The 25,887-nt window shown below is 49.0% G+C and overlaps 1 protein-coding gene across 5 annotated transcripts in view; it reads right to left on the reverse strand.

Moving 5' to 3' along the window:
• The window catches only part of KIRREL3 (kirre like nephrin family adhesion molecule 3), a 553,006-nt gene that overhangs the window by 523,557 nt on the left and 3,562 nt on the right, over positions 1-25,887 (reverse strand). The window lies entirely within an intron of this gene.

Genomic DNA, 25,887 nt, shown 5'->3' on the forward strand with positions numbered 1-25,887 from the left:
GCCCAGCGAGTAAAAACAACATACAAAAATGCAATCGGTCTAGATTAGACATATTCACGGTAGAGAATTTATACAACCCTTTCTCCAATTGATGATGATAAACCCACTGCACAGGAGCGACGCAGAAGCTAATCCAGTTTCTTTTGCTTGGAAAGTTCAGGAGTCCAGAGGAGTTCGAGGGTACAACACCCCATCCCCTTTTTCACTGAAACATATCACGGTGTATTTACTTTGCATGCATTTTCCTAGACCTGGAGATTGGACAGAAAAGACCTAGTGGAAAGGACTGTACAAACATATGCCTTCACATGCTGTGTTACCCCAAAGGTAAGAGTAAAAAACCCAACAGGTGTGCCTGTGATGGATATTATTCTTTTTGTCTACCCTTCCTGTACTGGGGAGAAATTCATGATTTTATGCATCTCAGTGGGAAACAGAGGCTCCTTCCTGTTCTAGGTAGAAGGTGCAAAATTCCAGGCCCTGATTTTCCCCGCCTCCCTTGCAGCTAGAGGGCGGGCCACGCCCAGGACCTAGTGGCTGCTCATCTGACCCACTTCCCAAACTCAGTCTCCCTGGACACTTAGTGATGTTGCAAAACGATCAAGCAGAGAATCCCTCCCTGCAGAGCCGGCTTTTGTGGCAAGACCCATGCAGGGGTCAGCCGTGTCGATTGGCAGGATGACCTAGAGTCTTGTTCAGACCACTGCAGGGCCTGATTCTGGCAATTATGTGACCTGTCCAATATTCTTGCCTGTTCCTGTCAGCCAGACAGCTCCTGCTGCTTGCCTCAAAGGCCTCTGATGGAGATGGTGTGAACACACCCTATTCACGCATGTCTGCACATGGGTAGACACCCCACACCACATCACATGTACCTTCTCTTCTTTGCCTACACATTCTTCTTCTCTTAAGTAGGAACAAAGTTATGCTACAGCTAACATTTCCTTTCTTCGTTTCCCCCTGTCACCTACATAGAAAGTGATAGAAGAAGGCACACGATGCTACTCGGACCCAGAGGATAGCCTTTCCATCTGCCCTCCCTTTCACTCAATCGGGACACTGGCCAAAGTCAATGGAAATATATTCATACAACTGAGGGCAGAGCTGAACCCTAGAGAATGGAGAACAATTTAGCCCCAAAACCTATGCCACTGCCAACTCAAAGTTTTGAGGAAACGAGCAGAAATAGAATCCCGGGGCCAATCTGCGTGAGTGGGCATGTGAGTCACAGGTTTCTGGGTAACAGGCTAAATGCTCCCTGGTATAAAAAAATCTGCTCATTTTTAGGGTGGGGAAGTCTTCTTAGAAATTCTACACCACTGTGATTATGAGCTGCCCTTCCCATTGCCAAGTTCAAATTGACCCAAGCAATGTGGAAGTAGCCTCAGGGGCCCCTACTCCGTTTGAAAGAGAGAGCTAGTGAGAGCACAGTCCTCTGTGTGAAGGCCAAGGGTCCTCAAGGGTCAGAGGAAAGACATGGGAGGGTGGAGTGGGGTCGGCTGCTGCCATGTGAAGAGGTCCTACTGCTCCTAAAACCACTGGGCTTCGGGCCAGACCCAGTTCTACCGCAAATGACCAGGACAACCCTAAGGAGGTCATTTCATCTCTTTGAGCCTCAATTCTCTTGTCCAGAACGGGGCTGTCTAGACTAGCATGGTAGGAGAATGGCCCAAGTTTAAGGAGGTGGACAGCTCAAGTTCAGGAACTTCAGCCCTCATTTAGAAGCTTTGAACCTTGGGCATGTAACTCAACAGTGCTTCCATCCTGACATCTGTCCAACAAGGAGAATAATACTTTTTACAGGGTTTGGAAAACTCAAGAGCAATGGTATGTACAAAGTATGCACCGCATGGACCGACAAAGCGGGATTCAATAAATGCTAGTTTTATTGACTCATTGATTCACTCTCTGCTTTATTGATTCATCCAACAAATATTTGTCAATGCCCCCAATATGCCAGTGACCTTCTGAGTGTGGGGGATACAGCTATTGATAGGACAGATATTGACTGACCTTCCCTTGTGATGCTCCCATTTTCTTTCCCCACTAGGACAGCCAAGGTTCACATTCTGTTCTGTGATCCTTGGGGCAGAACTAGGGCTCACGACCTCTTACATTACCCTGGGAGTCCTTGAAGGCAGAGACCAGCTCGCTCAGTTTCCTATTTGTGCACAGTAGGTGCTCAATGAAGGCCTGGGGTTGAATTAAGTTACGTATGATTAAATACTGCAGGTTCCACACCCACAGCTGAAATATTCAGTGCTTCTTCAGACTTGATCATCTCTTTGTATTTCAAATGTTTTGTTGTTTGCTTCTTAATCTTTTCTATAGTGCATGTCACCATGTTTTCTTTATCTATACCTCTCTGACTCCACTATCTCTGTACTGCCATCAGCTTTTCCAATATATTCTATTTCTTCAGTTCATGTTTAAGAATGTGGCAAGCGCTGGTGGTCACCTTATTGAACCCTTCTTCCAACATGGCACTCTCTTTGATGCCCTCTCTTGCCCATTATTATCTAGTCTCCCCAAAAAGATGGTTGGTGATGGCAGGTTGCTTGCCTAAGGCCACCTGCTTCATTTTCAATAAGCTTTCATTCTTGCATGATTCTTTCTCTGACCTTCATATAATTTCATTAAACAAGTACTTGCTAACCACCTACTGTGTGCCCGACACTGTACTGGAAACTAGAAATGAGAACACCAGTGTTCCTACCCTCCCCAGTGGCCGACAGTAGAGTTGAGGACTTCTTGGTTAGGGTTCTCTCTTTTAAACTACATGGGAGACTCTAACTTTTGTATCTGAGAATGGTTATTTTATTCCCTCTAAGTCATGTTTTTAAAAACATGGTCCGTAGACTACTGGAATGAGAATCACCTGGAATGTTTGTTCGATTGTAATTTCCTGAGCTCCTCCTGGGATTAATGAATCGGAATCTCTACAAATATAAGGATTGGAGTCACTGGAATCTGTAATTTAAACAAACACCCCAGGTGATTCTCATGCACAATAAAGCTAGAGAACCCCCAAGTCTTACCTTTTCCGCCTAAACAATGCTAAATTCTTCTACCCTCCCTCAGATTACATAACTCCCAGGCTTTTCACCATCCTGGCTCTCAAAGCCTTCTTCACATCCCAGATGTGGTCACATCAGCAGACAGCACCACGGGATTGCTGGTGTCCCCACTACGAACACAGCCCTTTCTATTGATGGAGCCAGAGCATCCATTATTTGTAAACGTGTCACACTGCTGACTCATACTGAGATTTCAATAAATAAACCCTCCTTCAATTAAGACTCTATAATACACTTGACAGAGAAAGATTTGTTTATCAAATTTGTGAATAATACAACATACAAAGGAGAGGCATATTATGAAATTATAATGCCGATTTTTTTTTTCTCTTAAATGAGATGTTAGCATGATCTGCTCTTAAGCAAGCCCAGGGTGGTTTCCGGTGACCACGGGCGACTTTCAGGGTGTTTATGAAGCATGAAATTAATCTCTTTAAGATTTTTTTTCCCTGGAAGTCTATATGAAGCCCACCTGTCCACTGTTTCCAGAATCTACTCCCATCTATACCTCCACTTTAAGGAAAACCGTGGTATTTTTCCAGACTCTCCTATTTTCCAGTATTTCTTGATGACTGCCCACCCAGAATGGTTCCTGGATCCTATCATCAGATTGTTTCAGTATCCTGGGAGGTTAATTACGTTGGGGGCTGGTAATCAGATTAGCGTCTCATCCTCATCGTCAACAACATGATGGCTAACATTCACTGGGTTCTCAAATGCGTCAGACGAGTGTCTTATTTGCATCGTATCTTTATTCTGCTCAACAAATATTTGACTTAGGTATACTTGTTATCTCTGTTTTACAGAAGGGTAAACTGAGCCAGGAGAAGTTCCTGGTGGCATCTAGCCCTTGATCCAGTGACTCTCAACCACCGCCTTACAGAGAGCCTCTTACGTGCTGTGCCCGTCCCAGGTTTTAATCCTTTCTCGACCAAGTTTATTCTCCCTCAAATACGAAAAGCATGACAGAAGAGCAGTACCAGATGAGAAGGTGAGAAGTCCTCCACAATTGGTTAATATGCTTATTTCTCAAGAAAAGCCGTCCTTTTTAGCCTTTTTCTTGGAGCCTAAAGATCTCCATTGTGTTGTATCTTGTGATCATCTTTTTCTTTTTTCTTTTTCTCCAAGCTTGGCTCATTCCATGTCTTTATGTCACCGGTACCTTTGTTACTGACCCCTTCTCCTCTTCTGACCCCATCCTGTGCCCAACACCCCTCTTCCCATCCACTGCACTTGTCTTTCTACAACCTGAGCTCCTTGGCCAGTTGTCTGTGAGGCCATGCTGGTTTCTTTAGATGCTGCCTCCTTCATTTCATCAGGATAATTTACATTGTGCCATCAAAGTTAGTTTTGTTGTTTGAAGCTCCCATCTTTCCGGAGCCACTTTTTGTTTTGATCACCCATTTTTTAATATCTTTCCTTTCTATGGATTTCAGCAATAGATCTACAGCCTAGGATAGGTATTTGACCATGCCCAGTGTCCTGTTTTTATTATAATTCCTAAGATTAGTATTCATTCTACTCCAAGTATCCTTGGCTGGGAAGCTTCTTGATCTCTGGTTCTGTGCATAGTGCCTTAAGTCAGTAGTGCTCCCAGCGACCTCAATGCCCCTGGAGGAGATCCAAGCAGCTCCCTGAATGGGCTGTAGTCCATGCTTTCAGGACAGCACAGGCCATTCCCTCTGCCTGGAATGCCCTTTCCTTCCCCTAAACGCCTCCACCACCTCCACCCCTCCCTCCGTTCATTTTCTTAGCTATCTTTCACTCATCCTTGGAGCTTTGCTTCATGGAAGATGTTTTCTTTCCACCAAGCGGGTTAGCACCCCTCCTGTCTGCCCCCGCAGAATAACCAAGTGCAGACCTGCCCCTGCCCCCGCCCCCTTCTTTTTGCACTCTCATTGTTTGTGTTCTTATCTGTCTTCCCTTCTGTGCCCTGCGCTCCTGGATACACGGGAGTGCACTGACAGACACTAGCCTTTCTGGAAGTTTGGCACACTTTCCAGTGGGCACGAGAAAACAACAGGGGCTTAGCAGAGGTGGGAGACAAGACTGAAGGGAGAGAGTGGCGAAGGCACAATTCTCAAACAAAACAACTTCCAAACACTGTCAAGCGTGCAACATCTCAGACAAGCAGCTATTAAGGACAGAAAGTCCAAATTCACCTGGAACAAAAGACCCGTCTATAACCACTAGTTATCACCCAGAAAACACTCCCTTTTTGTTCCATTGTCAATGCTCCACAGACCACATCTGCTTTTGGACAGAGCGGGAAGAGAGAGAAGGACAGAGGAATGAATAGAAATGAGAGTATGAGTTTCCTTTATTTATTTATTTTACATATAAATCAGCTAATCTGTTTAACATTCATATTAAAGTTGTAATCACCTTTGCACACATTAAAATACAAACTAGCACGAGTAATAGGCCTTAAGAACAACATTACAATAGCTATTAACATATAAGAGCTACCTTATCAACTTACAACATCCCTATAAAATAATAACCACATCCAGGATTGATTTGAGGGAAACTCATTCTCCCGGAGCACTGAAGCCTGACACAGAGTCTGGGGAAGCCGAGAGCCTGGATGCTCTCCGGCTGACGCCAGGTGGCTTTAACAACCTGAGACGGGGAGCCAGGAGGCTTGGGCTGTCCTTCACCTTGATTCTATTACCCACTGGGGATGTGACCTAAGGAAAATTTCTTTACCCCAGTGAGGATCCATGTCCTCCCCTGCAAACTGGAAATAAGGATTTCTGCAGTGTTTTTTTTTTTTTTAACCGAGAATCAAATGATCACAAGGAAGCACCGGGCACATGTAGCAGGTGTGTAATAAATGGGAGCGTCTTTCCTAGAAGGCCGGGTGCTACAAGGGCAAGGGCTGAATTCACAGGATGTCGCGGAGACCTGGACATGCCCTCAGCGGTCCTAAAACTTTCCCACATACTCATTTCATTTACTCATTAAACAGTTGTTGAACTCTGTCTTAGGTGATGAGATAATACAAAAACTGTAAAACATTCGAGTTTCTTCTCTCCTTATGGTACCTGCGATTGAGTTGATAAGGTATCAAGAAAACACCAGGCTGGTCAGGACAGAATACATGATGCGATCGAATACGTACGTCAGGTCAAGAGGCACAAAGAAAAGAGCATCGCTGAGCTGGAAATAGGAAATAAGTTATGGAAGAGGAGACGTTTGAGCCGAGCCTTGAGATATGAAGAGTATTTCAAGAAATGATGAGCAAAGAATATCCCAGGCCCAAGGAACGGCATAAACAAAGATATAGAAGGTGCAGTGTATTCTTTCTCCCCTCCCCCACGCCCACCACGGCTTAGAGAGCAAGGAGGAATGGCGAGAAGATCATTCTGGAAGGACAGTCAGTGCCAGACTGTAGAGTACCTTAAAGGTGGGGAGATAGTTAGACTTTAGATACCAGGTGGAGACATTCGGGCTCTGGTTTATAGACCAAGGGTAGCCCTGTGGACCTGGCTGAGATGCAGAAGTGTGAATTTGACGGGTGAACTGGGAAGATAAAGCTAGTGAAGGACAGTGGTGACAGATGACTCTGGAAACAAGTGATGGGTTCGACAGAATGCTCTAGTATTTGGGAAGAAAATGATGAGGATGAGTAGGGCAATATAGAAGAGAAAAATGCAGATGGAATTTGTCATGGTGGAAGTGGTCGGATGCGGGTGAGGAGGGAGGGGCTGGTGATGCCTCCGGTTTCAGAAGGAGGTTGGGAATATGGGGCTACCCTTGACGGAGATTAGGACTACAACGGGGGATAAAATGAGGAGTTTGGTTTTCAGATTGCTGGATTAGAAATGACAGTGGGTGGACACGGGAGCCTCATATAGCAGGAAGCTAAATGACTCACAAGTATGTTTTCGTTACTACTTCTCATAATTGGCCGTTAGAAATGGTATGAGGAGCATGAACTTGGAACTAACCGAGATTCAGTTAGGACAGATACAACAATTGGGAATCCCTTAGAAACAATGATCCCTAGTACTTCAGCAATGAATGATGGTATGTCTAGAGCTCTACTCTTGGGAGAACTGGTAACCCAACAGAAATTGCTACAAATCACTATTCTTACACGATTGGTCTACAGATTTTGAGGCTCAGCAATTTGAAGCCTCACCACAGGTCCACCTAAAAGGTCCTTTTACCCTTTTACCTTTTACCCACGTCTCTTGATGAAAAGGGGAAACAATGGCCGATCAAACCCCAGTGGGTCTTTCTCAAGTGCACAGGCCATTCTATCTTATTTAGTCTTAGACTTTAGCCCAGGGCCTAGGCAGGCTACAGATGTTAATACTGAGGGGCTGCAGTGACTGGCATCAAGTCGTTTCCTTAGCAGAGCCTCAAGAAGGACAGACGGCCTTCAGTCCCACAGAGATCGTGCTGACCAACTGCCATGATCCTGTAGAAAAAGCAGCAGGAGGTGTGAAGTGTCCTGGAGCCATAGGACTCCAGGTAGAAGATAATCCTTTGCACTTTCCACACCTGTACCTGTCTGGCTGAAACAGGACTCTGCCCCTTTCCACCAAATTCTATGAGGCAAAGGCAATTAGGCCTTTCTTAATATGGGAAAACATCTTGCCTTTGATGGCACTGTTAAAACCATATGTCTGAAAACACCTCAAGCCACGTACACTTGCGGATGGGCTGTTTTCAACACTCCCCTTATCGGCGTAGGCTCTGGGCTCGGTGACTGGAAGCTGTAGGGGAGACCTCTCTCTCCACCCCATAGCGTGTCCCTCCTCCAATGCCCCGGGCCCAGCTGGGCCTCTGGGGGGCACTGCCTGGAGGTGCTGGTGCCCGAGGAAATTTCTGAGCTGCTGCACCATGCGCTCCCTTGCAGGGACTTTGCCAGGGATGGCAGCCTTTAAACGCCTCATTAATATTCAAATCTATTCAAGTCATTTCAATTTGAATTCTATGCATATTATCAGATAGAACAAAATGCAAATATATACAAATTCATCCATATGAAGAAATAAATAGGGGGAGCGCTGCATAATGGGATTATAATCATTCTCGCGGCTTGTCTCTCTCCTTTAATTCCCCTGAGCCCCGAGGACCAGGGCTGGTTGTGATGCCCTCCCGGGGACTGTTGAACAGCAACATAACCCTTCCTGGACACAGACTCTTCGAGGGTGGAACATTTCATAAATCTATTTGAAGATGCTATCATCGTCCGTGATTGTGTCTCTTTCCTGGGCTTCCGAGGCAGACTCCCCGGGAAACTGGCAGGGTGAGTACGGGATGGGGGGGTGACTCAGATGCCTGTCCGGGGGCCTCACATTTTGCTCGTTCTGCAGGCTCCAGAGCTGGAGTCCGACAAGGTCAGTCAGTCTGATGCCTCCCTGTACACCAAGGGAAGGGGCCTAAGCCTCAAACCTCCTACAGCATTTTGATGCCTCTGGTGATGGGGTGGGCAGAGAAGGGCTAAGCTTCCAAACTTCTTCAGCCTCTAACCCGAGGGAGACCTCATAAAGCCTTTTAAAGTCTATCAACTGACTGAATCTTACGACCTAAGTGACCCAACGTGGTGCCTAATACTATCACAGTAGATGCTGTCCCTTGTTTTGTTACGTGGTAAGACACACCCACTCACCCTGGAGCCTGCCGCCCCACGTTCACTGCCACACAGTTTATATCCATGTCCCCTGCCTCCTTCCTAGCCAGATCCTCCGTCAAAAGCCAGAAACTCAACTAGGCATGGAGGCAAAGAGAGACAAATCCAAGCTCAGGTGGTGAGCCTCCCACCCCTACGGCAGTCGCGTGTAGACAGAGCGCCTCTTTCTTTGTCCTACACTATTGTTGTTGTGTAGATCTCCATTTCATTTCAATGACTCCGAAGACTGGAGGACGCTGAGCTACATGGTATATTAAAGGAGAGTTCCCATACTCCGTGCTAATGAAGCCAAAGTAAATTGCTATTAAGAACCATTTAGTGAGGTTTAACTACAGAATCTAATAGATGCGCCCCCCCACATCTCTCCCCCACGGGACCCAACCATAGTTGCATCTGGTAGTAAGTAGCTTGACTGATCCATGTAAGCGTAATTCATACCAAGTCAGAGTGTCCTATCATATGAACCATCTCCTCCTAAACACTTTTCCCTCAATAATCCCAAAGTGCTTTATAAATATAAATGGGCAGAAAGATCATTTTAGTTTACAGAAAGGGAGACTGAGGCACAGATTTCTCTCACAGACAGGGAGGATAAGAAGGGCTACTCTGTTCTGAAAGGAAGGGGTGGCCACTGAGCTCCACGTGCCTTTGGTTCCTTCCTGTGACGGGCAGAATAATGAGCCCAGAAAGACGTGGACATGTCCTAGTCCTTGAAGATGTCACCTTACAAGGCAAAAAGAACTGCGGCTGTGACCCAGTGAAGAGCTCCTGAGACAGAAGATTATCCTGGATTGTACGGGAGGGAGGCCCGGTGTGATCACAAGATCCCTGTGAGAAAGCGGGGGAGGGGCAGCTCGAATAAGAGCTATGACCGAAGCCAGAGGTTCCAGTGATGCGGGGAAGGAAACACAAACCAAGGAGTGCAGGGGGCCACTGGAAGCCAGGAGAGCCAAGGACACCCATTGTCCCCCCGCAGCCTTTGGGAAGAACCGATCTCAGCTTCAGCCCAGTGAGGCCCATTTTAGACTTTGCACACCCGAGGCTAGAAGACACTTGTGTTGTTGTACGTCATTACAGTTTGTCCTGTGGCCACAACAGCTGTAGGGAACTGAGAACAGTCCCCACCCTGCCTTTCTCGGCTGCGGTTTCTCTTCTGAACCACAGAACCCAGAAAATAATACAGAGAACTATTTTTTTCTTCCTCAAGGATAGCCCCTAACGGGCACCAACCTAGATGCCTAACAATTAGTTTATCTCTGTATCTGTACATTAATATACAGTGGATGCCTCGGGGGCACGAGAGCTTCTTTCTTCTGATGAACGAAGCTGAGAAGGGAGGCCTGCCCTCCCCACCGCCCGGTCCCCGAAAAAGCCATACAGTATTTCGCTTTGAAGAGAGACTACCAGCACCACACATCTGGAAAGATGGAACCAGAGGACGGCAGATGCTTTACCCCTGTGGATGGTTCCACAACAATGCTTCCCTCATGGTGTTTCAAAGCTCCCTGCTCAGTGAGGAACTGCTTTGTGAGGCAGCCAGCTAGCAGGAAAAGCTTGATTCCCTCCAGCCTTCGGGGGCCATGCCCAGAGCCATGCCACATGTATGCAACAAGGCAATGGCTTCCTGGCGCTGTTGAGTCCAGGGCCTGTGTCCCAGACTTGGGCTGAGGATGAGGAACTCTTGGAAGGTGCTCTGGACACTCAACAGCATTGATAGACGGACAGGCTGACAGACTGACACTTCATGGCAGAGGTGCTGTGGGGGAGGGTCATAGCCAATGCACCCACTGAAAGGCTGCCCAGGAAGAAGCTTCTAGTCGGGGCACCTGGGTGGTTTGTGGGTTAAGCCTCTGCCTTTGGCTCAGGACATGATCTCAGGGTCATGGGATTGAACCCAGCATCGGGCTCTCTGCTCAGCGGGGAGCCTGCTTCCCCCCCCCCCCTTCTCTCTGCCTGCCGTCTGCCTACTTGGGATCTCTCTCTGTCAAATAAATGAATAAAATCTTGAAGAAGAAGCAGAAGCAGCTGCTTCCAGCCGAGTACCAGGCACTGGGAGAGACCTTGGGAGCTATGATGTTCTCTTTAGTTTGCCTCCTTTACAAGAGAGAGACCTTTGGGCCTCAGTTGGAACCAGCTAACCCTACTTCACCAGCCTCCCTGCCTTCACCAGTCCCAGCCTCCTTCTAAGTTGCTATTCTGCCTCTTGATGGAGATCCTCACCCCACCACGCCCCATGGGATGATGCAGGAAACACCCCTGGGGGCCCACTCCACCAGGCACCCTCTAAGCCTACGCTCTTCAGGAACAGGAACCCAGGGGAAGGAGACAGGGAGGGTGGCTGGGAGAACCACAGGGCCTGGATTGCATAATCCTAGGTTTTTGTCTTAACTTTTACACTTACCACTGTGTGACCTCAGAGGGGCCCCTTACCATAACTTGGCTTCATTTTTCTTACTTTTCCAAGTAAGGTGAGGAATGTCGCCCATAACAAATGTGAAAGGATTTGGGAAAGCATAAAGTGCCATATAAATGCAAGGAGGGATTAAATTATTACCACCTTTTCCCCAAGGATTAGTTTGTGCTCACAGGTACTCTGGTTGCAGAAGGCAATAATAATGATAAGTAGAATGTATTCTCTGATAAAGCACTTCCACAGCTTGGCAAGAGAAATGCCAGGCACAGAAGGTAGAGGCTAGCGACAGTCTGGTCACGTGCCGGCTATGTGCCCAAGCTGGACAGAGCACGGCACACACAGACACCCACAGGACCCAGCCCTTGGCTTCCAGAAGCTCACGATCTAGAAGGGATGGCCGATAGAAAAAAAGTCTTCTTAATATACTGTTAGGAGCACTACTAGGGGTTTTCACAGGAGGCTGTGGAAACAAGGAGGTAGGGCACTTAAATTGGTCTATGAGGAGAGAAGTAAGGAAACTTCCTCCAGGAGGTAAATTGAGCTAATCCTCAGGGTAGACGTCGGCCAGGCCAACATGGCAAAGAGCGGAGATCCTTCTAGAGGGAAGAAGGACAGGGGAGAAAAGCAGGAGGTATGGGGGAGCAAATCACACTCAGAGACGCCAGCAGCTGGGCCTGGCTGGAGTGAAGGGTTTGAGAATGGAGAAGAGAGATTCTTCTCCTGAAGGTGCTGGGACACCGTCAAAGAAACAGACAACCATCCAAAGACAGAGCCTTCTGTGTCCCTGAAATCTGGCGCACTGGCTGCCATCATGGCTAAGGTGGGGAATGGAAACTTCAGAACCTTCCACGTACATGAGTGTGCCTTTCTGGATCAGGGAGAGTTCGAGCTCTGAACCCTACAGTCTTAGGGTCTCCAGGAGACTAAAACAGCCACAGGCACCTGCGCTCCTCTCCCCGTTCTTCTCTTCTATCACTACGTTACCCATCTGGGAGTACCCACGAGGCCTACACAGCAGCCAGCAGTGGGGGGGGACTGGGGGCATCTTCAAACCTGGCACCAGCTCCCCACCCTCCTCTCCACCCCTGTATTCATCAGTCCCTGCCTTCGGTTTCCCACTGGTGATCTGGGTTGAATAAAGAGACCCAGAGGCCTGGTGACGAGAACATCTTTTTTTATGAATTGGAAAATAAAATGACAGTACGCGGCTAGGAGATCCCAGTTCGCAACGAAGTGAATAGCAATGTCGGTGGTTGTATTGACCTTGAAGATTAAAAAAAACAAAAAACAAAAAACAGAACAAGAATTCTCGGGGTGCATTATTTATTACATACATTCTGAATCTCTTCACTGTGCCAAGCAGAAAATCCATCCTTTATGGACATGAGCGTCTCTGGAGTACAGTGTTGACTTTAAATAAATAAAATAATAAAATAAACATTTTAAAGTGCAAGTGGAAGGAAAAAAAAAAATCTATGGCCACTCCTGGCTCCATTATTCCCTGTCAGTGCAGAAGATCACGTGGCTTTCCCGGGCGCTCCAGAGGTGGGACAAGACAGCAAGGGACGTGTGTTCTTCTCAGTCGTGAGGAAAGCAGTGACATCAGCGAGAGACTAGCAAAGCCACCCTGTTCCAAATTGTTATGTTCCTGGCCTTCTCACTTGTTTGGTTCCCTGTGCTCCACCCATGGTGATTCCCGAGTCCGTTCTCACCATGCACGTCATCCTGAGATCATAATGTAACGTGAAAATTCTTCAAGGCAGCTCCCTGGCCTCCTCTGGTTAGAACTGCTCTCCAGAGCACTTATACAGCTCAAATGAGTAAAAGTGGTATTCACAGGGAGAGGAGGCCGGGGCAGGACAGGGTGGTGTGAAAAGGGGACGCAGGTGATTTCTGTGCCAAAATGCACCCACCTTCTTTCTCTGGACAAGCCTCTACTCAGCAGTGGTTTGAAAGGCATCTCAGTATCGACTGCGAGGGAAGCTGTGACCTCCATGCCCCACACATTCACATACTCTGAGCACTATTCCATAAAACACTATTCCGTAAAAAGGGGTAGACCGGTCCAGCGCAAAGGGCACTCCTATTTTGACTAGGAAAGGTTCCTTTCAGTCCCTATGGCTGCAAGAGCCCTTAGGAAGGGCAGAAACATCCTGGCACTGACTGCACGAACATTTAAGGCAGAGAGCACAATGTAAGAAGATGATTTAACTGAAAAAATACAGCAGGACATATATTTGCACCTTCCTTGGCAAGGAATCAGTGGCATGGATCTTTGTCAATGACCGTCTGTTGATCATGAGAGGGAAATGCAGATTTCCTATTATTATTAACAGGAGAACAGGGGAGGGAAGGAATAAGGTTTTCCGGATGGTATTTCTCCCAGTCGGATCAGCTCAGCATGCAACTGTTTTCACCTATAAAGCATGGATTTCTGTGAATGCCTCTGCCCGGTTTGATGAAGAGAAAACCCAAAGCCAAGCTCATGTCCAGAGCAAGGGACACCCACGTGCGTTTGGAGCCCTGGCAACAGCTGACAATGCACTTGCTGACAGAAGCCATGGGTTCCACCGAAAGGCCCAGACTGTGGCATCAAAAGAAGGAATTTTCGGTCTCCCATGCAGACATCTATCTGCCTTGCCTTCTTCCTCTGTACTCCGCTGATTCAATCCAAAGGAGCTTTGAAAACGTCAAGGAACTTTGACGTTTTGCTAGTTTATAGAAGTGTCTATCTTCCGCTAATACCAGGATCCTGAGCATGGCCTAGGTAGAGACAGGCCATCTTCAGAAATGAATTCTGACACCAGGCAGGATGGCCCTGCCGGAGCTGAAGTGAGGAGAATTGGGCCTGAACGGTACTCAGACTCTCCCACGTTCTCAAAGTCCTTTCTCTCTCCCTCTAACGACCATTATTAATCATTTCAGAACCATGTGGTCTCCTGACATTTTTACTATTCTAGACCTGACAAAAAGGAGGGTTTGGATGCTCTGCGACGCCTTTTCGTGTAGAATAGCTCCGTTCTTCCAGTGAGCTAACACCGGGGTCATCTCTCCCTCAGCAGAATGGGGTTTATTCTTTTTTCCTTTCTTTCTTTCTTTCTTTTTTTTTTTAAATCCACTGAAAGAAAGTTAGGTGGTGACGGGTCCTTGTTAAGGAATCAGCGTCTGTGTTTTCAGAATGTTCATCTCAACTCGATCTGGGCTGGGGAAGCAACGAGCCCCCGCCCACCACTGGGGAGCGGAGCTTTGTGAATTCTTACTCAGCTTCTGTCCGTGGGGCGATGTTTACCTCTGTTTTGGTCAGCTCTTGGTCATAAGCCCCACAAGCCATGAAGGGGGGGAACCACGGACCAGGCCAGGTGTTCTGCGGCCCCTGCCAGGCCCACAGCTGTGGAAGCCACCAGGGTGAGGGCAATTCCTCCTGAAGAAACGGGAAGCAAGGGCCAGAGGGGTACAAGCGAGTGTCTGAATGGTGGTCCCACCCCTCCCCAGGAGAGAGAGGCGACATTATGGAATCTGTGGGCAAGTTATTTGATATCCGCCTTGGTCATTTTCACTGGCAGGTGGGCTGACCATCCTGCTTTACTGGGCTGCCAGGAGGGTGACAGAGGGGAATGCGGGCAGAGCTCAGCTGACCTGGTCCTAGGTCTCCGGGACACCTCCCCATGGCTGGCTCCACGTCAGCAACCACGACAGAGTTAAGAGACGCGCTGTGAGGCCGGAATCCGGAGACCATTATGGAGTTCGACTCTTTCCTATTCTCACCATTTCCCCTCTCCCCAGTTCAGCTTTCCATCGAGGGATTCCCAAAGCCCCGAGGGAGCTCATGTTTGAAGAGTGGGGAGCAGGCTGGCCCCACGGAGAGGCTGGGAAAGCAGCGAGCCGATGACACGCACCACGTGGGTATAACGCCTTCTTCTGTGGGGAGATCACTCTCCATCACGCTCAGCAGCTTCTCATATGAGGCACTTCTGTTTCCTCGCTAACCCATGCAGCCCCTGATCAGCAGCTGGAAATACAGCTTTGCCAACTTCAGGCAAAATGTTTTCTTCTCTGACGAGAGATGCTCAGGAAGTCACCTGCCACGTGCCAGGGGCCCTCCATTAATAACATGGGCAGAACAACCCTACTCTCTCTCCTACCCCCTTGGGAACCCCTCCCTCACTCCCCTGGCCCCTTCCCAGGAAGACAGACAGCGTTGAGGACAGACAGATCGGGCCGGTGGCAACTCACGTTGCTAGCGGCAAAGCAGCGAAGGGCTCTGACGGGGAGTCAGGTGCGGGAGCCGCTTGGGTTTGAGCGAACCTCATCTAAAATCCTACTGGCAACCCAAACCTAATGGATATGAAATAACGTCTAATGGTGTCGGGCAACGTACACGGCCAGTTCACCAGCCAATCAAGCCACTCAGAGAAGACAAGGAGTGGGCTGCTCCAATGATGGCCTCACCTTTCCCTCACCCCACGTCCCACTGTCTTTGTTTATGCTGCACACAAATTGACTCTGGGGTCTGAGACACATACATGCAATCTTCAAAAGGTGAAAAGGGGGAGCACCTGAGTGGCTCGGTGGGTTGGGCCTCTGCTTTCGGCTCAGGTCATGATCTCAGGGTCCTGGGATCGAACTTTCTGCTCAGCGGGGAGCCTGCTTCCTCCTCTCTCTCTGCCTGCCTCTCTGCCTGCCTCTCTGACTACTCGTGATCTCTGTCTGTCAAATAAATAAAATCTTAAAAAAAAAAAAAAGTGAAAAGGGCAAGTTGTCACCTCCCCGCAGGGCGGGCGTGGGATTTCAGGGCCCTCCCTTAGGCTCTGGTTACCTTGCCTGGTAAGTTGCGCTCTGAAATGAACAACCACTGCTTACCATGATTTGTCTTAATGGTGTCTGTTTCTGTCCAGAGATGAAAACAGAGTAGCACCTCTTCAGCCTGCCAGGGAGATCAGGAATAATGAGACTAATTTTAGCATCTGTTTGTTTTGCTTCTCCAGCATGAGAGGGGAGCAGAAGCAGAAATATTGGCTCCTGGATCATTAAAGAGGCAAACTCCTGGGGAGAAGCGCAGTGGGCCCAGGTTGGGGGCTGGGGACAGGAAGTGGGGCTCCTGGCTGCCAGCCACCCCTGGTGGGGGGGGGGGTGGGCGTTGAGGGACGGATGCATTCATCACCCACAGGAAAGACACCAACATGGGAAAACACCTGCCATAAGGAAATGGACAGCTAGCTGAGGTCTCTCTTTGCAACTCTTCCACACCCTTGAACATTTTTAATTGTACCCACCTGCCTCTGCTCAGACATTCCCCTTATAAGGCACACTGCCCTCACATCCATCAGAAACAGCAGAAAGCACCCAAGCCTCTGTGGGCGGGGGGAGCTGCTGCCAATCCGAAGCCTTGGTCTTTTCCCTTCATGCCCTTTCCCTGCTCTGGCTCAGCTGCCCCAGCCCCACTGTCATGGGCAGGCGAGGACCCAGGCAGTTGGCAGAGAGAGTCTGGCTCTTCTGCGACTAAGGGCCCCTCTGGGCCTCCGCTCAGCTCACTCCTGGGCTTTGCAAGCGCAGCTGCTGCCACCATCAGGCTGATGCGGGAACTGCAGTGCTCACCGGTTTCACATCCCAAAATATTTCCACCAGCTCCAGCCTGATGTGGACCCAAGTAAAAAACAGGCCCTCTCTCTCTCCCACACATGGCCCCTCACTCAGGTGCACCGTTCTCTGTAAGAAAAAGGCTTCTGAGGCCAGCTCTCTGATGAAATGGGACTCCCTGTGAATGTGGGGTAGACCCAGCGTTCTTTAGCGAGGCGTGGAAAACTGTGGGTCCTAGAACATGGAGGGTCAAGCCCCTGGGAGGTTAATTGGCAATTTCTCTTTTTCACAAGGTCAGGAAGGAGGGGAGGGTGGCCTCGCTTCTCCTGTGGTACCCAGGAAAGGTATTCAGGAGAAAGCTCTAAGCTTCTGTTGCCTGGTTGCCTGCATGATGAGCCAGCCAGGGCCCACTGCTACTCTGAAGCTCTCATAGCTCCCAACATCGCCAAGGGCGACAGGTGGACTGTCACAGTGCACCAGAGCCGAGTCACCTGTGACACTCCCCGGTGACTGACAGAAATGGAAACTGACATGCATTAAAGAACAGAAGGACAGGGCTGGGATTTTTTTGTTGAAACTGAAAAGTGGGTGGCTCACAGGAGGGTGTTTCTCTTGGCGCTGTCCCTGGTGACCCCCTGCTCTTTCAAGGCCTCACTCAGAGAAGAACAACTTCCTACTCCAAATAGCTGGGATCTTCCTCTGTCCTCCCAGGGGGGCCTTGTCAGCCCCCACATATGTGATGTCAGAAACCCTGCTTTCTCTTCCTTTGCATTGTTTTTTGCCATTCATGCCAACATTCCAACATTTATTCAGAGTCCTCTGTGCTGAGCAGCATGCCTGGCACCAGGGCGGGTGGATAAAAGAAATGGATATTTTAATCAACCAGTTAAGAGAATAAAAGTTCCTACTCTTGCTTTTTTTTTTTTTTCTTTTTAATTGTCAACACAGCCGCAAAAGGAACTATCCAAGCAACATCCCTTTGATTGCTATTCAGCCCAAGAGGCTGGCCTGTCATTACCCCTGGAAACCTCATGGCCTCAAGGTAAAGCTGAATGTCAGAAGATGAAGGAACCAACTCAGAAAAAGCCTGGAATCAAAAGACAGAGCTGCAAGGCTAGGTTTGAAGGTCAGCTCCCTGGTTTTCATGGGAAATCCTTAAAATCCTTTTCTCTGCCTAGCCACCGAGGATTCCCACAAGTTTGAAGAACATCTTCCCTCTTATGCCACTGCCTAGGATCTTCTCCTGCATTTTTCAGGATGGATGATTTGAAGCAACTGCATCTCCCAGCATCTTGAGAAGCATCGAGGCATATGAAAAAGTGAAGCAGATGAGAGTGACTTTGGTCGAGCAACATGACCTTTCAGAGGGTATGACAGTGTGACAGCTGCCTCTCATGCTAGCACAGTAATGAAATGAACTAGGGCTTGAGAATGGCACTCTACAGCTTGGGAGGCTTTACACCAATACTCATCACCACCACCAGCAGCAGCATCAAAACATTATTACTGCCATCACCAACAGGCTTTGCTGGCACTTACGAGAAAATGTGCTGGACAAAAAAGACATCTGTAACACATCATCTATCTTCTAGGAATTTATTATCCAGAATCAATAGGTTGTTGCTAACATAATATTCAGGGAATCGTGGGGTCGGAGAGGATTCGAGTGGTATCTAGTCTACTCTTTGATCCGCTCCTGGGGAATTGACTCTTCCCTTTTTGGTGGCCCGAATTCTACGCTTAGAGCACTGTCAGCAGTGGGAAATTGTTCAGCAGGCTAGCCTTAGACACTAGGATTAAGTATCGACAGTCTTAGCTACGTCACTGCCTATTTCTGGCCGAACAATGCACGTATTTGCTTCACTATTGAGCTCATCCTGCCAAATCCCCACCAATTCCTGATGAGAACAGCCCCAAATGTGGAACCCATAAGTAGATCTCATGACGTTCTTTACTCTTGATACTAGAGACTTCTAAACATTTCTAACCATCTTCTGAGTGGAATCACAGCTTGTAAACTTGTTTTCCTCAAAGCCAGCAAAACTTAGCTTTCTCCTCAGAACAGCAAAGAAATCATCAGCAAAATGTCTCTAAGCATTTCTTACTTATCTTGTCCTTGTTCTTGTCTCCCTTCCTGGTTTACCTACCATTCGTCCTCAGTGTTAGGTGAGCCTCTCGGGGCCCCAGAAATGGGTAAGTCCCATTCCTCAGTGGCCACCATTTGGCTCACAATCCAGCGTGCACGTAGCCATCCCTGCTTCCGAGTGCTCCGTGGTTCCCTGCCACATTCTTTTTTTTTTTTTTAAAGATTTTATTCATTTATTTGACAGACAGAGAGATCACAAGTAGGGAGAGAGGTAGGCAGTAAGAGAGAGGAGGAAGCAGACTCCCCGCTGAGCAGAGAGCCCGATGCGGGGCTGGATCCCAGGATCCTGGGATCATGACCTGAGCCGAAGGCAGAGGCTTTAACCCGCTGAGCCACCCAGGCGCCCCCCCTGCCACATTCTTTATCCAACGCCTTATTCTTAAATATACGTCTACCTGCTATTCTTCTCTGCCTCCTTCTGGAAAGCAGACCAACAGGGAAGGTCGGTTCCTCCACACTTTTGCTCTCACTTACTTTCCTCCCCACCCTTTACATACCAGCTATGAAGGAAGGTGAGCTGGAGAGAATGGGTGTATGTCCATTCAGTTCCACATTTTTAAAGCCCCATATAAAAGACATGGCAAAGCAAGAAGAATAAATAACAAATGGATTCTTCCCCTTTTTTATCCACAGGATGCATGGCACAGAGAGGAGAGCAGACTCAGAAGCTACTCACAATGTTTCTAAAGAATAGACTTAACTCTGAGTGTTAAGTCATCAAAACATTTAGCATGGTATTTATGACAAGCTGACCCTCCCCTTTCTGAGCTTCTCACAACCCTCCACACACTCATATTCCAGCCACCCACACTACCCATTGCTTCGGAACAGATGGCATTCTGTCCTGCCTTCTTTCCTTTGCACATACTAAGGCAAACCCGGAACACTCTTTTCTGTGCTTCCCCAGGAGGGCTCTGAGGCATCCTTTGAAGTCAAGTCATTGCCTCCTGTGCAGCCCTTTCTGATGCCCTTGGTCATTTCAGTAGCTCTCAGAATACTCTTGACAACTCTGAGCTCGTCATGTAACCATGAGTCAAAGTGTCTGCTCCCTGACCAGGTGGAGAGCCCCTACCTGGGCAGAAATAATGTCTTAAGGGGTCTTTGCCTCAGAAGTCCCTGGCATAGTGCCCACCACACAGTTGGCCTACCATGAGCATGGGCTGAGTGGCCAAGGGCTGAGCTTTGGTGTCCTCAAGTGCATCAAGAAGGACCAAGAGAATGTGGCCCTCTGAGACACCGGGAAAAGTATGGAGCCCCTGGGGAAAAGTGTGGAACGATGAATGGGAGCCCTGGTTGCCATGCAACTCAGTGTCAGATTTCAAATTCCTGTCTTCTAGGCAAGGATTAGAAAGAGTCTGAACTTACAAACAACTGTCCAGGGAACACAGGCCAAGGAAGCTGACCATCTTGGTCATTCTCTATGCCTGGCGACCTCCTTGCCTTTCCATCCGGGAGTGAGAGGGAAGGGTGGGTGAGCCCCTCTCACCCTCCAAGCCCCAGCCAGGACTGCAACTGAATAATTCAACAGGGAGCAGGATTTTCCCAGGCTGGTCACTATTTCCACGGATTTGACTTGTTACCAGTGTACTCAAGGAAAGCTGACATTTATTTAATCCTCATAGCCTTGTTGACTGTGTACTCATGGAAACATTGTATGCTTACAGAAGACATTTGTTTCCAAGCAGCTTATGCTAAATTGCAGTGATAGAAAGGAAACACTTATCCAATATTGACATTTACTGACTTCTAGAAATATACAGCCAGAGTACTCATTTTCACACTCAGAAGAGAAAAGGGGGGGGGGAGCACAATGTTGGATCCCTAGCTCCTTCCGTGGTTCAGAAGCAGAATGTTAATGGAAGTTCACATTCAATACGGCGGTGGAGATCTTCACTCTATGGCAACGGTGTGGATTCCAAGAGAGCCTGGAAGGCTGCAGCCCTTCCAGGCTTGATCTTCAAGGTCTGGCAGGAAGCAAGACATGGCATTCTTTGCGTCACCGTGTAAGAAGTATTGCAACGATCTGTAAGTTATCTACCTTCTTACCGGACGTGCATGCCTAACTATAGATTCTGGTGTTCCCCTAGGGAAAAGGAAACCATATACAATATCATCTGTGCCTCAAAGCAATGGATTCCATCTCCTCAATGGAAATAAAACCCCCTGTATTTGGAACACAGGGCAAAGCTAGCCCAGCCAGGCATGGGATGCTGCCTTGTTTTTCTCCTCACTCCCTGTGGACAGCAATGAGGCGACAAGCAACCCAAGAGAGCAGACCTCCCCCGGAGAAGCCGTCCCAGCCCGACCCTGCTACGTGAACACTGGGGTGTCCACTGACCTTGTGGGAAGACTGGGGCCCCAATGGCTGTGCCGCCAGCACCATCATTAAAATCAGGATCGCTGGAGGGGTGGAGAGTCCAAGTGCAAGTTTCGACCTTCTCCCGATCTTACCGACCCTCCCCACTGCTGAATCAGGGTCTCTGCTCCCAGGCACAGGCAGGATATGTGGCCTCACTCTTTCTAGTTGGCTCCCATTAAAAATGCCTGGTTTTTCACCTCAAAGTTATGTATTTCACCGTTTTAGAAGGATAAGGAACGGGAGCTGCAGAATGATGCCTCTTGCCCATGTAACAGCCCCCCTCCTCAGCCCTGATTTTTAGGAGACCCTAAAATGAATGCTGTTGGCCCTCCTTCCCCACTCCTCCGTCACAGCCAATTTTCTTCTCCTTGTTCATGTTTCCAAAACAGTTTATCTTTTTATCTCCTTGGAAGAAAAGTACTCTGCAAATCAAAGGTATCATTAGTATTGTTATTATTTTGCTATTGAAATCTCTTGAATTCACTCTGGATTATTCATGTGCTTTTTTGGGTCTGCAATATAATGCCGCCTAAGTCACCCCCACTGGGCTGAACAAAAAAGAAAAATTGCATCTTCAGGCCTAATCCCCTGCTCCACCCCGTCTCCTGCTGGCCCTGGCTCCTACCAACACAGGCACACCAGGGAGAGCTGCTCTTTGGTGCCATGCCTAGCTCTCTGCTGCCATGTTCCAAGTGAGATCCTCCTTTGTAACCCAAGAGGGAGGCCCCCTGCAGTATCCTGTAAGTGCCGTGTGCGGGCGTTGACCCCCATTTGCACCCCTCTCCCCCTGGGGAGCTTTTCTTCCCTCCCCAATGGGTCTGGCTGGCAACAGAGAGCTTCCTGCTGGGCAGCAGACACGGAGACCACCCCCATGCCCAAGGGATGTGTCCCAGTTCCCCTCACACCGAGGATTTGTTCAAGAAGTGGTCCCACACCCTTAGCAGTTGTGCACTGACCTTCCAGGACAGAAGGAACCCTTCTTCCTCCTCCAGACAAGACGTCATACCACTCGGGGTGCCAGTGCGGGGAGCAGCTTATTACTTGCCTCATCTTTTGTTATATGACAGTTCTGGGCAAGGTTCAACGTTTGCTAAGTTGCGGTTCACTCCCAGTTTCTTTTTCTAATGCCTTCTCAGCCTGTACCCCCTAGGAGCCCCCCATTCTTCTGGCGGCCTCTGATGTGTTCCTGGTATCTTTCAGTGCCCCTCTCCTTCCCCAAGGGAGCTTCTCCCAAGTTAAGACATCTCGAAGCAGTTTCTCCTTCCTCTCCAAGCTTCCTGTCATCCTCGTGGCTTTCCTCATCCTAGCTGGGTGTCTCCACTCACAAGCTATTTGCCCCTTCTTGGCTTCAGACTCTCTCCCCTTGGAGACTCATGTCACCACGAACGTCTGACCTTCAGGTAGTCGTCAGAGAGCCTTTTGGGTGACTCCTGCCAGCAGGTCGGGAGAGCAAGTCAATTCGATTCTTCCCAAGGGGGAGGTGACAGCCCAGGTGAATCCTCAATCAGGGACTGTCGCTGACAGGTAAATGCCAGTTCTCACTGCCCCCCCACCCCGTATCCCCCAACACACTCAGAGCAGCCTGGCATGCGTGAAAATCCAACGAGAGATCTAGATTGGGCCAGAGTTAGAGCTTTCCAACCCTGGGAGGTTCTGAGGCCAGACGGGACAGTCTGGGAGTGCTAGGGGAAAATGTCAGTGTGCAGATAGAAAGAACACCCTTCCAAAGAGCGTCTGAGTTCAAGGCACCAACTTAGTATCACTGCGCCTTCCCCAGACTTTTGGATCTGCTGCGGAACACGACCTTCCGTCCTGCGAGCGCATGACTCCTCTGCAGCTACTTAAGACGGGGAGGTGTAGGCTGCCTCGCGGGTCTTGAAGATGAAGGAGGGCATGGAGGGAAACAGTTGTGGGCAAACAGAAATGATAAAGGGAAAAAAATGTCGCAAGTTCCAAGTTTATGGATGACAAGGGAATCGATCCCTTTTCACCCAGGAGCAGAACATGCCTCTTCTCCACAGGAGGCAAATTGTGCTGTGACATTATCCCTCTCTGTACAAATCACGCAGTCCTGACAGCTGATGGGAGAGGCGTCCCCAGCAAGAGAGAAACCCACAAGCAGCACACACTGGCGGCTCGCCATTTCGTTGTGGGGAGCCAGGCCCGGGGACGTTGGCAGGGGAGGAAATGGAGGCACGCCATTTGGTCTTTCTACTGCCACCTTAGGAAAGATAAATAAATATTCAATCTCCCATTTACAGGAAAAGCCCAAACTTTAAATGGAGAGGGGATACAGCGTATCACTGACACTGACAGACTTGGATTTCACTCTCTATAAAGGGGTTCGAGAACAAGTAAACGTGAATAAATACCAGACACACTGGGACAGAAAGGGCAACTGAAAGGGACTTTCAGAGTTTTGACTTCAGTGTTTTGCTAAGGAAGTGTTCAGAGCGCCGATTGAAGCTCTCCCTCTGTAGGGGGACTAAGACAACGGGAGCTGGAAGCACGAGAATTGCATTTCCAGAAACTCTAAGATGACACATAGGCTCCCACCGGGAGAGGTGCTGGGCAGCAGACGGACGTGTCATGAGAGTGCCAGATAAAGGTCCAAAAAGAAGCCTGGACATTTGTTTTCTCTGAGAGGAGGGGCATCCCTGAGTCCCTGCACATTTCCTTGGAAAGCATCCCAGGAGGAAGAGTGTGAGGGAGGTGGGGGGGGGGGTCAAATGGGTAACTCGGTGGGGCACGCCAGGCAGGGTGCAAATTCAGGCAGGGGTTGTCTGCAGGAGTGACCTCGAGCCTGTGGGCAGGTCCTCCCATGACCTCTCGGAAGAGATGCACTTGAACTAATAACTTGAGAAGTCTACAGTGCCAGGTAGGGGTGGGCACAGTCTAGGAACTGATCATATAGGTGTAGGGTTGAGTAGAATCCTCTGGGGGGATTCACAATACTCAGGATAACATCCACATTAAAACACAGGTCTATGGATCAAGTCAAAAGGTAACATATCACCAAAGTCCATAAAAAGCATCCCACTTGGCCCTTAATTCCTGTCATCCAAAGCTGTCTATTCATGGAACCTACAGTGTCCAGTGATGCAAGGGATTTTGGCAGGTTACCACCACTTTGTCTCATGGTCTTTCTTTAGACCTCTTTTGGAGCCCCGTGGACCACGACATCTACACCATTGGGTAGGGCGGGCAGTGCCGGCCACGCTCAGAACACTCAGGAATCACAAGGAAGTAGGCATTGCAGGGCACTGTGCTTTCTCCCTAGTGCTCTCAGGGCTAAGGGTAGATGAAACGGAGCATTTAACCTCCATAGGTAAATATTTAAAGATTCCTATGAGAAGAGCGAAGAAGGAGCTCCGGTACTGAAAAAAAGGGATAAGCAAAGCAGAAGATGCACACTGCGGTGGTTCAGACAACCGAAGAGGCACTCAGACACCAAAGGCTTCTTCTGCCAATCCAGAGGAGAAGCACAGCTCCAGTTTTCCAACGACACACGGGCGGATTAACATGTGCGCGGGTCCCATGAACATTTGTGGGGGGCGTGGTGGGCTCCTCCTTTTAGGGATTCTACAGGTGACTTCCTGAGTACAGTGGGAAGAGAGGCAAAGGAGAACAGGAGTGTGAGTGTGTGAGTGTGTGTGTTTGCCCCTAAGCCAACACACAGGCATCCAAGGAAGGTAATCTCACAAAATGGTAATATAACCCAAACTGTTTCTGTACCAGTGTTCTGAGATAGTTCTTATTCATTCAGCCTGAAAACTCTAGGGAAGGCAATTTATCTTCCTGCTGCTGTAGGGAGCCCTGGTGACATGCACACTACCCTATGAATACACGAGTGTGTGCGTGTGTGTCCACATTATAATTACATGCAGGTGGTGGGCACATACACACTGTAATGGGGGAAAGCCACCCCCCCTGAGTTTCATCAGGATGGCCAGGAGCAAAGTTTGATAAAGGGGAAATGCGCAGGGACCCTGAGTACCACTGCAGGAGCAGAGGCAGGAGGCGTGGGTTTCTGCTTACATGTGGCTTCTCCCTGACAGGGAAAGAAAAGGAGACATGCAGTTCGCTTGCAAAGCCAGCCACACACCCCCCCCCCCCATGGCGGGGCTCTGCTTCCTTGAAAACTTTTACCCTTCATTTAATCAACAGATGGACATGCTCTGTTGTGGATTTTTCTGAGAGTCCTGTCCCTCTCAGAGCCCAGCAGGCTGGCACAAATGATGCCTCAGAAGGCAGAGGCAGCCCTGGCATGCCTAACCAGTGGGAAGGAGCTGATTTACTTCCCCCCTTGGAACTCAATTCTACAGGTGACTTTTGATGCCTTTGGCTAAGTAGGCACCCCGCAGCCCCTGCCCAGATCGCCTGCCCCTTCCCTTCCCCAGGCCAGCCCCCCCACGCCCACCCCAGGGCTCCAGTGGGCAGGGAGCCAGCCCAGAGGTAGCAAAGTTCTTTCCGGAAAAGTCCACCAGCCTCTCTGCCCATGCTAGGCTGCGCAAAGTAAACAATCAGCACCAGGGGCGACATTTCACGTTAGACCCTGAATCCGGGGCTGTGTGGGATTCAGAATTCAGCTTTATTCCGAGCACACTACGTCCAATGAAACTCTTGCCCAGCTTCTCCCCCAACCACCGCACATCACCCCGGCGGTGC

This window comes from Lutra lutra, chromosome 10, assembly GCF_902655055.1.
Source record: "Lutra lutra chromosome 10, mLutLut1.2, whole genome shotgun sequence".
Classification (NCBI taxonomy): domain Eukaryota; kingdom Metazoa; phylum Chordata; class Mammalia; order Carnivora; family Mustelidae; genus Lutra; species Lutra lutra.